A 16,680-nucleotide genomic window follows, 5' to 3' on the forward strand; every position below is an offset into this window, starting at 1 on the left:
TGTTATTGATGTTGTCATTGTTGGATAGGACAGAGAGAAATGGAGAGAGGAGGGGAAGACAGAGAGAGGGAGAGAACGATAGACACCTGCAGACCTGCTTCACCACCTGTTAAGTGACTCCCCTGCAGGTGGGGAGCTGGGGGGTCCAACCAGGATCCTTATGCTAGTCCTTGCACTTCGTGCCACGTGCGCTTAACCTGCTGCGCTACCGCCCGACTCTCCCAATAAAATATTTTAAAGAAAATGAAGCAAGTCAAAATGGCACTTGGGTGTGTTGGATGTTGGTGAGGATCTTTTAAGTTCCCTGATGGCCAACACACAATTAAACCCAACATTCATCTAATCCAAAGAAACAGTATTTATCTGACTGGAAGGAAATTCTGTCTTCTCACTTAGGTGTGAGATGACTGGATAGCCAAAGAAAAACTGTAGTTGCTAACCTCAACAATTTTCTTTCTGATTTTTTTTTTCTGCCAGAATTATTGTTGGGTCTCTATGCAAGATGAAGTCAATACTCCCAGTAGCCATTTCCCATCCTCACCCTTCCCCCACCCACCCCCCCCCACACACTTTTCTTTCTTTCTTTTTTCTTCTTTCCTTTCTTGGTAAAGACAGAGAGAAATAAAGATGGGAGAGAAGGAGGGAGGGAAAGAAAGAGAAAAAAAGGAGAGAGAGAGAGAGAATTGTAATTCTGTTCCACCATTCATGGAGTTTCCTCCCTGCCTGTAAGCTTGAACCAGGAACCAGGGTCCTCATACATGGTAACGTGTTCTCTGCCAGGTATACCACCACTTGACCCCTTTTTCTGTTTCCCATAACGTCATATTTCAAGATAACCACATTCATGCCAGAGAGTCATCATCCCAATTGAAGAAACGCATTGATTTTGCCATACATTAACCATTTATTTTTTTATATTTATTACTATTTATTTATTTAATGGATAGAGACTGTCAGAAATCTAGAGAGAAGGAGGAGATAGAGGAAGAGAGACAGAGAGACACCTGCAGCACTGCTTCACCACTCATAAAGTTTTCTTCCTACAGGTGGGGACTGGGGGCTCGAACCCTGGACCTTGTGCATTGTAACATATGCACAATCAAGTGAGCCACCACTCGGCTGCAACCTTTTAACTCTTAGAATAAAAAATTATTAATAGACTCCTTCCCTTCCACCAGCCCTACCTTCCTTTCCCAAATTAGCATGTGTCCTGAGTGAGGCATGTGTTCTTCATGAGCTGTGTCCAGAGGTTTGCTATGTCCATTGGTACCCATAAATAATACAAATTGTATTAGTATACATAAAATCTACATAAAATTGCAACATGTAGCTTGATCTCAGGTTCTCTTCTACTGTGACAAGATATCTGTTATACAAATTTTATGTCAACCATTTTAAAAAGATTTACATATTAATGAGAGGGAGAAAAGAGAGAGCCAGAACATCATTTTGGCACATGAGATGCCAGGGATCAAACTTGGGACCTCATGCTTGAAAATCTAGTGTTTTGGATGTACAGTCCAGTAGCATATATAACTAGAAACAAAATTACTGGATCATGTGATAATTTTATGTGTAAATATTATCTGGCTTCTCCAGAGAATTAGAGTCAATATGATAGAAGGATAGATAGACAAGGTAGAGTGTGTGTGTGTGTGTGTGTGTGTGTGTGTGCGCGCGCATGTGCGTGTGCGTGTGCGTGTGTGTGGAGAGAGAGAGAGATTCACAGATGTATATGAGGCTTATAGGAACTGACTCACATGAATACAGAGGCCAAGTTCCACTATCTTTCTTCTGCAAGCTAGAAAACAGGAAAACTGTTAATACTATTCAATATAAGTTCAAAGACTCAAGTGTCGGGACAGTCTTTGATGTCAGACCTAATCTAAGTCCAAAGGTCCAAGAACTAGGAGTATTGATATTTAAGGCTGAGATAGATGTCATGGCTCAAACAGAGTGGATTCAGCCTTCCTCATCTTTTCACTGTACTCAGCCCTCCAATACAGGATGATGCTCTGTCACATTGGGGTGGTTGATCCTTATCTTCAGCCTAGTCACTCAAGTGCAAATCTCTTCCAGAAAACATTTTCAGAGGCACATCCAGAGAGAATGTCTAACACAGGCCATTAAAAGTGGCATATCGGAGGCTGAGTGGTAGTGCAGTGGGTTAAGTGCACATAGCACAAAGCTCAAGGACTGGCAAAAGGATCCTAGTTCAAGTCCCCAGCTCCCCACCTGCAGGGGAGTCGCTTCACAAGTGGTGAAGCAGGTCTGCAGGTGTCTATCTTTCTCTTCCCCTCTCTGTCTTCCCCTCCTTTCTCAATTTCTCTCTGTCCTTTCCAGCAGCAACAACAGCTCTAACAACAATAACAACCAAAATGAGGGCAACAAAATGGGAAAAATGGCCTCCAGGAGCAGTGGATTCATAGTGCTGGCACCGAGCCCCAGTGATAACCCTGGAGACAATAAACAATGGCATATCAAATCAACAATCCTCTTTTTCTTTACTGTTATCCCTAGTTTTGGGATTTGTCTATATTAACACAAGTAGAATCTCATTCATTCACTTAACCTAAGGCAAGCCATTTTATCCTATGAATAAACCACATTATTCAACCCCTAAGAGTAACATTTAGGTTGCTTCCTATCTTGCTTCTATTATCGTTCATGCCATACTGAATGTTTCTTTGTGTCTCTATGCAGAGTTCTGAGATACTCTGGGTTATGTACCTTAGAATAGAATTTCTGAATCCAACAGCAGGTGTGATCCAAATCATAATATATATTGCCAGATTATTCATCAAAAGTGTTTTCTGCTTTTGTACACCATTGGTGGAAATGCAAGCTGGTACAACCCCAATAGAAAACAGTATGGAGAATTCTTTACAAAATTAAAATGGAAATACCATATGGTCCTGCAAGATGTACCTAGGCATTTATCTGAAGAACACAAAAGCACAAACTTGAAAGGATATATACATCCCTCTGTTCATAGCAGCACTATCTGCGGCAACCTAAATATACTCAATGGTCATGTAAAAAAAAAAAAGATGACAGTATATCTACTGGGACAAATGGACAGAACTGGAGGTGATTACGCTAAGTGAAATTAGGACTTGAAAGACAACTTACCAGATGATGTGAAGATGACTTCAAGTAGAATATAAATAAAAGAAATAAACTTGGAAATAATAACAACCAAAGTGACTCTTACACTCAGAATTTTAGTGTTTACTGACTAGAGCATGGAGAAGGGATTGTGGGAGAGTAGGTAGAGGGGTCTCCTTGGTGCAAAGTCACTGAAACTTAGATGTTGGGTGTCCTGTGTCATGCACATATATGTAAGTATGAAACCACTCCTGGGGCTGGGTGGTGGTGCACCTGGTTGAGTGCAAAAGGACCCAGGTTTGAGCCCCCAGTCCCCACTTGCAGGGGGAAATCTTTGCAAATGGTGAAGCAGTGCTGGGGCATCTCTCTGTTTCTTTCCCTGTCTCCTCCTTCCTCTCAACTTCTGGCTGTCTCTATCAAATAAATTAAGATAATTAAAAAAATTTTTTTTAAACTACACTCCTAAAATCTTCTAACAAGTCAAAGTTAAATCAAAAAAGGTTGATTCTCCATTTTGTCTTTGGACAGGGGGGTGGGGGGGCTAACAGATTATAGTACTGTTGTTACACATGCGTACAATTTCTCATCTCTCTGTGATAAGTATTTGCAAAACACTCTCTACCCCAATTTAGGATCTTTCCTACCATTATGCATCAGAACCCCAACACCCTGTCCACCCCTCCCTTTCCTGACTGCCCCTAGTTTTATTCTTTTATTTTGCTTTGATGCAATGAATCAATCCTAGTTCCACTCTCACCAACAGTTCCTCTGATTCTCTACTTCAGACACTATATGCCATCATGAGAAAAAAAAAATTATTGGATAGGGACAGAGAGAAATTGAGAGGAGAGGAGGAGATAAAGAGGGAGAAAGAGAGAGACAGAGAGACACCTGCAGACCTGCTTCATCACTTGTGAATCTGTCCCCTGGCAGGTGTGCACCAGGGGCTTGAAGCTGCATCCTTGTACACCGTGATGCATGTGCTTCACTAGATGTGCCATCACCTGCCCCCCCATCATAAAAATCTAGGGCACATCTCAGCATAGAGAGCAAAACCGAATTCTGTACAAGAAGCTTTTATAATGTGTTTTCACTTTTGTTGTTGTTGTTTTATTCCTTCCCTACCCCCTCCAGGGAATGCTTTTTATCCCTAGAGGTTCCCACATATGCCTTTCAATGTCAACTTGTACCAAACACTAATCTTTAATTTTTTTTTTTCCCATTTAGGAAACTGTGAGAAACAAGGAAGTGAAATGACTTAAAGAATTCTTGAGATTTTTCTAGATGGAAACATTCACACACCTCCCAGCCACCAGAATCAGTCTCTAAAGCATTCTATAGTTAAATTATGAGCGAAAGTTTGAGGGATGGGAGTGGGGTGGGATGGTGTGGAGGGGGAATGAACCCAAGGTCTGTGGAAGCAGGAAAGGCAAGTCTAGGATGACTGAAAGCATCCACCTGTCTGTACTTTCAGAACCAGATCTATGCTGAAACACACAGGCGCAACATTCAAAGACTGTAACGCAGGGCCAGGAGAAATAACATTTTTTTTACAATTTTATTTACTTATTTTAATTTCTTTATTGGGGGATTAATGTTTTATTTTATTTATTTTTTTTTCTTCTTTGTTTTTTTTTTAATTAATTTTTTTTTATTTAAGAAAGAATTAATTAACAAAACCATAGGGTAGGAGGGGTACAACTCCACACAATTCCCACCGCCCAATCTCCATATCCCACCCCCTCCCCCGATAGCTTTCTCATTCTCCATCCCTCTGGGAGCATGGACCCAGGGTCATTGAGGGTTGCAGAAGGTAGAAGGTCTGGCTTCTGTAATTGCTTCCCCGCTGAACATGGGCGTTGACTGGTCGGTCCATACTCCCAGTCTGCCTCTCTCTTTCCCTAGTAGGGTGGGAAACCCTACTAGGGATTAATGTTTTATAGTCGACAGTAAATACAATACATGCATGTACATACATGACATTTCTCAGTTTTCCACATAACAATACAACCCCCACTAGGTCCTCTGTCATCCTTTTTGGACCTGTACTCTCCCCGCTAACCACCCCCAGTGTCTTTTACTTTGGTGCAATACACCAACTTCAGTTCAGGTTCTACTTGTGTTTTCTCTTCTGATCTTGTTTTTCAGCTTCTGCCTGTGAGCGAGATCATCCCATAAGGATGTTAATATTTTAGTGGTCAGTCTATAAACATTGGATACTGAAGAAAATCCACAGGCCTTGAGATGGAGCTAAGTGTCATATAAAGGAGGTACACTGGGTACACTGGGGACAGATTCCCCTATAAAGTGATTTGGAAAACAAAAAAGTTCAGATCAAGGGTTCCCATGATTACTTGACATTTCTTCACAATACCTAGTATTGTTCTTTGGGAGCATATTAAAATAAGGAGTGGTTTGTGAAACATTGAAATCAGAGAAGTCCCTTATAAGTGCACAAGTTTAGGAATTTATCAAGAGAGTAGGTCGATCTCACATACCTTATCTGTTCAAACACAGTGAAACTATCGATTCTATTTTTAAATTATTGCTAAAGCCTCACTGCTCCTGGCCAGGTTTAGTAGGAAGTGGGGTGGGGAGGGCACGAAGTGGTGCATCTGGTTAAGCACACACATTACAGTGTGCAAGGACCCAGGTTCAAGCCCCTGGTTCCCATCTGCAAGGGGGAAGGCTTCACAAATGATAAAGTAGGGCTAGAGATATCTCTCTGTCTCTTTCCCTTTCATTCTTTCTTTTGAAAAATAACATTTTAATGAAGTTTTTCTTGAGTAGGGGACCTAGCACATATGTGATTTCCTTGATTCTGGGCTTTTTAAATTTTTATTGAGATAAGAAACAGAAAGAGAGAGAGAGAAATGTTGGTGTAGAGGATTGTTGCTGTCACGAGGGTACACTGCAATATTTCCCCAGAATAGGTGTCAACACATCTCAGTCCCCATCAACCCCTCCTCCCACTCCACCACAGGGACTCAGACCTCCAACCTCCCCCTGGAGCTCTTTCCTTTTCTCTTCCCCGAATCTGATGTGATGAACTTTAAGTTCTAATCAAGTATTTAAAATGTTAAATTATTTAAAAGCAAAAAGAATCAAGGCACCATCGATCAACAACATGTCAACATTAAAAATAAAGGCTGGCTCAGCATTATTCTCACATTTCTAGTGGGCATTGTCTTTAGCTTCCTAAATCCCTCCTTTATATTAAGTGTTGTCATATTTTTAACAAGAGTCAACTGAGGCTAAATACAATTCATGCACATGCTACATTTAAAAAAAAAAATCAGAATGAAACAGCTTTATGATTCTTGTTGAATATAAGATTGCCAAGGAGAAAATTACAGCAGTTTTCAGCCAGTAAAATTGGGGCACATTTGAAGATTAGCATAACAGAAGTTGTTTCTCATTTATCAACTTGAAATTAACATTAACAATCATTTGTAAAACTTTAGTGAACTATATGGATCACTCATCTGTATCCTGTTAAGATTATGGCTGTAAGATTTTCTTTTTTATTACCACCAGGGAATACACTTTGCCTGCACAATAAATCCACTGTTCCTGGTGTCACTGTCTTTCCTCTTTATTTCTCTCTTCCTTTCTCTCCCTCCCTCTCTCTTTTTAAACAAGATATAGAGAAACTGAGATAGGAAGGGGATATAGAATGGGAGCGAGAAAAAGAGACACCTGCAGACTTGCTTCACAGCTCCAGAAGCTTAACTCTCTGAAGGTGGGGAGTGGAGGCTCAAATCTGCATCCTTACACATGGTAATGTGTGTGCTTAGCTGGGTGATTCACTGCCCAGGCCTCTAAAGGAGATTTTCTAGAGTCAGGCTAATGGTATCCTCTTCCCCCAGCAAGAAATATTCGTTTACTAGTCAGAATGAGTAGCTTGATGTAGACGTTGGATGCCAGCAGGGCTGGTTTCCAGTTACTGTCTCTGCAAGTAACCTGTCCTTCACTGGGATAAATCCCTCCAGCCTATGTGTGTCCAAATTCCCTCTTCTCAGAAGGTGAGCTGTTGGGCTGCGCCGCAGAGAAGAGAGAGAGGAGATCCGGAGCGAAGAGGAAACACAAATCTTTATTCGCACAGGCACCTCAGAGTTGGATGAGAGCGCAGTGGTTTGGGCCACAAGGAGGAGTTATCAAAAATGGCTGCCTCCTGCTATGCACAGCACTGTACCTTGCTTGTAGCCAAAGTGAAAAGTGGGCAAGAGAGACGAGGGGCAGAAGAAGGGCTTTATAGGGCAACAACCAGGAGAGACGTGTCAGGACAGGATTGGTTGAAAAAGGCACTGCGAGAATATCGCAGGAAGTGGCAAAGCCTGAGGGGACAGCTTGGCAGATGTGCCTGCATCTGCATAATTCCCCAGCAGTGTCCCTGAACATATTGAATTCTGATTCACTCTGACAGATGCATTTTTAAGTAGAGCACCTCAATATTTTTCAATTTATTTTTTAACTTTATTTTTTATTAACTCCCCTCCAATAAAATGATAAAGCCTGGGGGGGGGGTCAGAAGAACATCTAGCCATTAGAATGTAGTAATCCCAGCATGAATACAGAACCACTACCTCAAGTAAAGTAGCCTATTTTTTTTTTTAAATAGGGAATTACAATGGACAAAGGTTCAACTTGTTTGTTTTTTTTTTTTACAGACCTGCTTCACCACTTGTGAAGCAACTCCCCTGCAGGTGGGGAGCCGGGGGCTGGAACCAGTATCCTCACACCATTCATTGGTCTTTGATCTTTGTGCCAAGTGTGCTTAACCTGCTGCACTACCGCCCGACTGTCTAAAGGTTCAGCTTTGTCTGTCTAAATGAGATTGCTCTTTTTGAGTAAATTCTAATATTTTACTGAGTCTTAGAACTAGCATGAGAAATACTAATAGACATTTTATCTAGTATGCTCAATTGCTACCCAAAAGAATATGTTTTATTTAAGGCAGAATAGTCCAATATCATTGTATACCTGATATAATAGTTGCAATCAAAAAGGCAAGTGTTGACAAAGGTGTAGAGAGATAGGTATATTTGTGCACTATTGCTGGGAATACAAACGGATGAAGACATTGCAATGCTCCTTAAAAATAAATAAAAATAGGATACATTTGATTCAATAATACTTCTCTCTGGTATTTATCTGAAGAATATGAAAATGCTGATTCAAACCACGTACACTCAATACATCATCAGTATTCATGGCTATCAATAGACAGGAGCAACCTAAATGTCCACTGAATGATGAACCTATGCAGAAGATGCGGTGGAAATTCACAATGGAATACTATACAACCAGTTAAAAGAGGGAAAGATGAAATCTAGCCATTTCCAACAACACGGATGGAGTCTGAGGGGGGATTCTGCTTAGTGAGAGAAGTCAGAAGAAAAAAAAAATACAAATCCTGTCTAATCTAACTCATTATATTATGACATGGAATGAAGCAAAGCAAAGGAGGAAGCAAATGTCAACTTGCTGAAAACAGGAATGGCTATTAGAGGGCAGAAGAGAGATGGAACAGGCAGAAGAGATTGATGTGGGGGGTGGAGTGGCAGGATCTGAGAGACACTGGACCAGGGAGTGTGTTTGCTTTGCCTTTGCCTTGAGTCCTGCTTGGCAGTATGTGGGAAGCGTTCTGACACCAGAAGAAACTCTGGTATGGCACTGTGCTCTCGTTATCTGAAAGAGAGAGAGAAAAAAAGAGGGGGCACTAAAGCAGTGAAATCATGCATTGCAAGGACATGATTCCACCAAAAAAAAAATCACTTTAAGACTAAGAAATAGCTTACAAAGTAGGGTGTATGTCTTGTTATGTATGTATGTATGTGACCCAGGCTCAAGCCTCAAGGAACTTTGTGGGAGGTGCAGTGGTAACTCCCTCTTTTTCTTTTTTTCCTTGAAAAAAAAAAATAAACAGAACACTGAGAAACACTGGCTTCTGGTAGGGTGGGAGATTGAACCTGGGCTTTCCAGAGCCTCAGGCATGAGAGTGTCTTTGCATAACTGTTATGCTATCTACCCCATGTCCCTGCCCATGACTCCCTCTTTTTCTATTTGAATGAAAAAGTGTGCTGGAACAGGGAGCCCTTGGCTTATGCCCAACACCCCCCACCCCCAAATAACCAGAGGGTGGTAAGCATCATGGGCTACACAGTTGTAGGAGTGGAGTGTTGTAAACCAATGTTAAATATTATCTTTCTTTTTAAAAAAACAACGGTAAAAGCATTGTTAAACTGTTAAGACCAGAGAAAACAAAATGACGTAACATGTTTTAAAAAAAAAAACAAGCAGATTTCTTTCCTTTTGTGAAGTCAGAGAATGTCTTGCCCAAAGGCAGGGAGACTGAAGACTTGACCTTTAAAGATCTGTTATGCATCTCCAGAAAAAGCCCCTTTCTGCCTCATGAATAGTCAGCATGGCATTCTACTTTCATTTGAACAAAAGAAGGACATGCTCTTAATTTTAAAAGAACCCATAGTTATGGAAAAGGAACACATAATATACCACAGCCCTCTATTTCAGCAGCGATCCTTGAGAAAACAATTAAAATAAGTAAATAAATAAACCACTAAATGCCCCCTCCAATCAATTTAAGTAAATATTATTAAAAGGAGTCTCCTTTTTTTCCCCTAAGACACTAGCAAAAAATACGAATTCTGCTACTTCATGAGTAATGCATTCAAGCTATATGAATAAATGTTGCTGCCTGTAGGGGGGGGGATAAGACACCAAGATTAATGTTGAAACAGCTTTCCCGAAACCCCCACATCTAGCAAAACAAGTAATCGTTAGGGGAATTTATTTATTCCACTACTGTAAATACATTTCACTGAAAGGGATGAAAATTTACCCACATCAAACTACATCTTTGGCCAAAGGTCCATTTCATGAGAGGACATCTGATGTCTAATTGGAGGACACCTTTTGACAAAATACATTAACTAATTGTAAGGGATAAAGAAATCATCCTAGACCCCCTTCTAATGAGCACTGAGTAGATAATCAGTGTCTACCTTCCAGACAAAAATGAGAGAGCCCCATAGACTCTGAGAAAGCTCACCCATGTGGTCTTGGACCTCAGAGACTAAAAAAGTCCTCTAGCACAGTGGGTTTGTGGGTATTTGTGCCCCGGCCTGCGGGGTTATAAATGGAAACCTAGGGTAGGGGGCGAGAGAATGGAGGGGATAAGAGACACAAAGAATGAGAGCAAGACAGGAGGTCTGATCAAGCTCTGAAAATTTTATTTTGCAGCCACAATTTAAGCACAAACAAAGAGGAAGTTCTGCTAAGGTAGTGGGAGAGGGAGGTGGGTGAGCAACTTTCCAAACAGCTAGATGGTAATCTCAGTTCCAATGATCAGAATGTCCTCTCACCGGCTATATGAGAGTCTTAGCTAAGGCCTTGGCTCCTGGCATATTTGTGCATTGTAATGCGTGTACTCAACCAGGTGTACCACCACCTGACCCCAAGTTACTCAGAATTTTAAGGCCTCTCCCATGGGTACAGGAGGTATACATGTTTCCAGTAAGTTTCTCTTTATATATATTTTTTCCTCTCATCAATCTGCCTCTGGCCAGTCCCTTAATATATGCTTATGTGAAGCAGCAAAAATCTGTTACACACACACACACACACACACACACACACACACCATAAATATGTTTGGCAAAAGTTTTAATTTTATAGGAAGAACTCTTGGAGGTGAACTGTAGGCTAGTTTTAAACTAATTTGATGGAGGGTGTGGAGAGATAAATTGTAACCTGTGACCTCAAATAAATCCTTCTCTTCATTGTTACTGGTCATCTCTATCAGGAACAATACAATAGACCCCTTTGTGGGCCCCATAGGACCTTGCCCTCAACTTGGATCAACAATGGTAGAGAATGTCCATCCTCCAATGGGAGGCTGGACAATATACTCTATGCTACACCTGAGGAAGATGGCTCCTGATACTGGGGCAACTCAGAATGTTCCTACTCAAGACCACAGAATCTGAGCTCAGATCTATAGGGATGCAGAGGTCACATAGGCTCCTAGGCTGAATATGGACCCCAGATTACATCAAATCGATGGGGTTTACAGTCAACAATATTTAGACACCTTTCCCATATTTGGGAGCTACTATCTTCCCTGATCCAGCTTTCTGGTCCTTCTTCCAGCCATGACATCATTTTCCTACACAATAACTTGGATCCACCTGCATATCAGATTTCAGGACCAGGCCCAAAAAACAAACAAACAAACAAACAAAAACACTAGTATAGCCACAGGCCCTTTGGAATATAACTAAAATATGCCTACTAGCTATCTACAAAATGGAGGAGCCCCCAACACTTCATCTGCACTATTCCAGCCTTTAAGTCCATGATTGGTCAACAATTTGTTTGACTTTGTATGTTAACTCTCTTTTCAATCACCAGGTTCCATCATACTAGCATGATGCCAACCAGACTTCCCTGGACAGACAGCCCCACTAATGTGTCCTGGAGCTCCGCTTCCCCAGAGCCTTTCCCCACTAGAGAAAGAGTGAGGCAGACTGGGAGTATGGATCGACCTGTCAACACCCATTTTCAGAGGGGGAAGCAAATACAGAAGCCAGACCTTCCACCTTCTTCATCCCACAATGACCTTGGGTCCATACTCCCAGAGGGTTAAGGAACTGGAAAGCTATCAGGGGAGGGGATACAGAGTTCTGGTGGTGGGAACTGTGTGGTGTTGTACCCTTCTTATCCTATGGTTTAGTCAATGTTTCCTTTTTATAAATAAAATTTTTTTAAAAACTTGTAACCTGTGACAACAGTGTCATAAATCATTTCCCACAATAAAGGAGTTTATTTAAAAAAAAAGACAAAAAGGAAGAGAATAAAATAAAATAGATTACTAGGAAAAGTTAGTTCTAAGGAGGGGCTAGAACTCTGACTTCAAGAAACATCCAGGAAACTGTCTCTCCTGGAGAAGACAGGACATGCCCCCTAGCCCCTCAGTCCTTCATCAAAATGTCCTCTATGCTAAAGGTCTTTCATCAGTGTCCAGGACTTGCATGTCTTAGTTTCTTAGAACCTATGGGTCTCGACCATGTTTGTGGTTGGTACGCTCGTTATACAAAAATTTCTTTCTTTTTTTTTTTTATTAGTCTGCTTCATGCTTATTAAGTAATTTGCCCATGTGTAAGAACTACAGGGGTACAAGATAGTGTCATGCCAGCCACACATAATCATATATTACTTGGCAGCCACGCTGAAAAGCTACAGATTGGATCCTCAAATCAAGGACGGTGATCAAATGTGTAGGTGGACTACTCATTTATAAACTTCTCAGATGTCTTAGAAGAGGATTCTGTGAATCTGAAATAACAATCCCGATAGCTTCCTTAAGACAATAAATAAGTCTCTTACAGGCAGAAAGTGAGCGGCAACAAAAGCCATTATCTACTGAAACTATGTAAGGTAATGAAATCCTAAAGGCTAATTGTGTGGGGTTTGAATTTAAATTTTGTTGGGAGAGTATTTGATTGCTGTTTAAAATAATGATACTTTTCTTCCTGTTTAGAGGCTGTTACCATAATATACTTGAACATGGCTTAACAAGCCACAAATCTCTTCTAGCATTCAGAAGACCTAAGTTATAGCAATGTGCGTTTCATACCATTATTTCTCTCTTCTTCTCCCTCTCCCTCTCCCTCTCTCTCTCTCTCCACACCATACACACACACACACACACACACACACACACACACACACACACACACGCCCCTGACATAATACTCCCTGTGCATCTTTCTTACTTGTTAATCTGGAGTTAGTTAAAGGAGGCACATAGTGGAAAGCATGTTGAAATGGGTGAATAACTGTACAGAGAAAAGAAAAAGAATGGAGGAAGGGGCCATGGCATTAAAAAAGGACAAATGATCCAGGCTTTTGCTCTACCAAAGCTCAGGGCAATGTCTTTTCAATGTCATTCTTTAGAAAAAGTCTTTTGAGACTGACTATATATGTGTCTTTTTAAACAAGGCAGACCAAGAAAGAAAGAGATTTCTCCCCAGCACACCCCCCTTCCCCACCAAAAAGAAAGGGAAATGGAGTGGGGAAATAAAAGCTTTTATTTTAAAAGCAAACAGCTAAGTGATTTGCAGCACACTTGCCATGAATAATAACGAGCAGATTTGTAGTGTGGGTGCCTCTTCTTAATTAGTGCATTGCCTGCTGCATCAGCACCCTGTTTTATTAGGGAACACCGAGAGAGCACCCCCCCCCTTGAACTCTGCACAAAAAACAGGAGGGGCTAAAAAGCATATTTCGAAAAATTCCTTTTATGATATTTTCTTCCTCTTCCCATCTCCACCTTTTTCTTGGTTTCTGAGATGAGTTGCTCACCAGCAGCTAAGAGTTCAGGCCTGATTTGTTTTGTGTTATGTTTTGCTTTGCATAATGGGTTGGAGTGATAGCAGAATGATTATGCAAAAGACTTTCATGCCTGATCTGGGAGGTGGTGCAGTGGATAAAGCACTGACTCTCAAGCATGAGGTCCTGAGTTCAATTCCCAGAAGCACAGGTACCAGAGTAATGTCTGGTTCTCTCTCTCTCTCTCTCTCTCTCTCTCTCTCTCTCTCTCTCCTCCCATCTTTCTCATTAGTAAATAAATAAAATCTTTAAAAAAAAAAAAAAAGACTTTCATGCCTGAGGCCCTGAGGTCTCAGGTTCAATCCCCAGCACCACCATAAGGCATAGCTGAGCAGTGCTTGGTCTCTCTCTCTATTTCAATATCATTAGTAAATAAAATAATAATAGTAATAAGGAACAAAGAAGAAATCCAATCATCAGTGATTTATTTATTTTTCCTTGTTGTTCCCACAACAGGAAAAAAAAAGCAACAACAATAATAAAAACACTCAAGGCATTTTAAAAGGCAGGGAGGGAGTAAGCAAGCCCAGAAATGGAGTTCAGGTTCCCGAGTGAGTGGTAGGACAGTCCTCTAGGTCACTTTCACTCCACACAGTGCTCATTTGAGCACCAGCACCACAGACACCTAAATAGCTGAGTAGCTTAAACCATTAACCCTCCAATAAATGTAGTGATCCATCCACTCCATAGTAGAGTGACTAAACCTCAGTGCTGAGTCCAGCCCCCATTGCATTGGTGCCTTTCCCTCTGTCTCTGAGCATCTGTGTCATCTCTTGCATGGAGTACCTCAAAGGCAGTGAGGACACATGTATATGAGTAAGAAAATGAAAACTAAGTTGTTTTTTTTTTTATTTTCCTGTGTTAACACCTCACATATGTGCAATACAATACCACTGTTCCTAGGATGACTATGCCCTTCCTTCCTTCTTTCCTTCCTTCCTTCTTTCCTTCCTTTCTTTCTTTCTCCTCCTCCTCCATTTTAATTTTAGATGGTGGAAGGGAGAGAGGAGAGAGAGACAGACACTACCATCTATGAAGTTTCCCCAGATTCCCTGATGCTCTTGTGTCAAATCAGGCCCCAAGCCTAGGCCTCAAATTATGTAAGGTACAGGAGTCAGGCTGTGGCACAGTGGGTTAAGAGCAGGTGGTGCAAAGCACAAGGATCAGCATAAGAATCACGGTTCGAGCCCCAGCTCTCCACCTGCAGAAGAGTTGCTTCACAAGTGGTGAAGCAGGTTTGCAGGTGTCTATCTTTCTCTCCCCATCTCTGTCTTCCCCTCCTCTCTCCATTTCTCTCTGACCTATCCAACAACAATGAAATCAATAACAACTACAACAATAAAAAAAGGGCAACAAAAGGGAAGAAAGAAAGAAAGGAGGAAGGAAAGAAAGAAAGAAAGGAGGAAAAAAAGAAAGAAAGAAAGAAAGAAAGAAAGAAAGAAAGAAAGAAAGAAAGAAAGAAAGAAAGAAAATTATGTAAGGTACTAACTCTACAGGACTCTGGCCCTAGGAAATCAGTCTTAACAAATCCTACTGTTTTATAAAGGGAAATGAGGCTACAGTGTGTCCCCCATCCTGTCTAGTTCAGCACAGGGTGTTCCATAAAGAATGGGGAGGCGCTGGTAAGGGATTTTTTCTTAACTCTATTTAGGAAAATACAAAACATAAGCGGGTCATTCAGGCAAAATGGCTTATAGCTGAGCAACCTAGGATCTTTTATAGACTTTCTAAGCCCCTCTCCACAACCCCTTCTTGTTTTCTAAGCCACGCCCATTTCTATTATTACTATTTCCTCCTTTGTTCTTCCTTTCTCTCTCTCTCTCTCTCTCTCTCTCTCTCTGAGTGGAACCAGGGTTCAGGGTCCTGTGTCCCTAATCTTCCCCTAATAATATTTATAATTAAAAAACATTAGCAACACTGCCATCAGTAAGTTCTGATACATTTAAAATACCAGCCACCAGGCCCCTTGATGCGACTACCGTATGATTCTTTTGGCTCACACACATCTCCAGTGCAGAATGTTGATTCATTTTCCATCACCAAGGATGCCGCGCATGCTGACACAGATAGGTGAGGCAATCTCAAACTGTTCCAGGATTTGATTTGCAGGCGAATGCTGCCTACATACAGTAGCACTCGGTAGCCAGCCACGTTGATATGACACCTTTTTCTCCAAGGTCTTGGGAGGAAGACATCTGCTGAACAGAATCAAAACAAAATCTGTGCCTTGACTCTAACTGGTGGCAGAAGGGCTATCAAAGCGAAAAGCAAGAGCTTGAGCCTATTTGCATAATATGCAGATGAAAATCTAAGGAGAGGTTTACTGACAGGCATTGCCTTGTTATCTAGTGCTGCTATGCAGATCAGTATGTGGTACCTAGACCTAATCTCCTGCAATGTTATTTTGCAATTTAAATCTTTTTTTTCTTTTTCTTTTCATGCTCCAAAAGAAGACACTCTTCGATAAGTACCAGGCATCAGTCACTTCTTCTTCTTATAGCGTTTGCCTCATCAGTCACTGACTCCTATGATAAAAAGAACTCACTCCAGTCTTCAGACAGAACAGTATTTCTGGGAGTAAGGGTCATGTGCTGGGGACCAGTTGTGGAGATGGGCAGTGGCCCTCAAATGGCTCAGGGATGCTTCATTTTAACTTGTGTCCCAGTGTCTGCTCTTACAGTCCTGGTGCCAGTTCTGAGTATATTTCAAGGAACATTACTGAGGACAAAATCGAAGGCCATCAATATTAATGATCTGAACCAGGAAGATAGCTTTTAGTGTGCAAATTAATTACCCTAATCACAGGGTTTTTTGTATCCATTTTAATGAAATAACTATTTATTTCATTGAATCCCGTGCTTTTCTTTTGCAAATAAGGCCCATTTACATGATAAATACACGAAGTCTAAAAGGATGACTAAATTAAATTGAGGGAAAAAAGACCTTTTTAAATACAATTTTCTTAAGAAAAACAGCTAGATTAATGGGTTGGTTAGCTGACTGGCATCTATGATTAAATCTTTTTAAATGTACATCAAATAGAATTTAATGGACCTTGAGAAGTGTCTACACAGTAATATTCAGGGGCTGGGGGAGATGACAGTTGTCTCTTGTCATTTGGTGGGGAATACTTGAAGCCTTGGCCTTGGGTCTCTGCTT

Source organism: Erinaceus europaeus, chromosome 2, assembly GCF_950295315.1.
Source record: "Erinaceus europaeus chromosome 2, mEriEur2.1, whole genome shotgun sequence".
Taxonomy (NCBI): Eukaryota; Metazoa; Chordata; class Mammalia; order Eulipotyphla; family Erinaceidae; genus Erinaceus; species Erinaceus europaeus.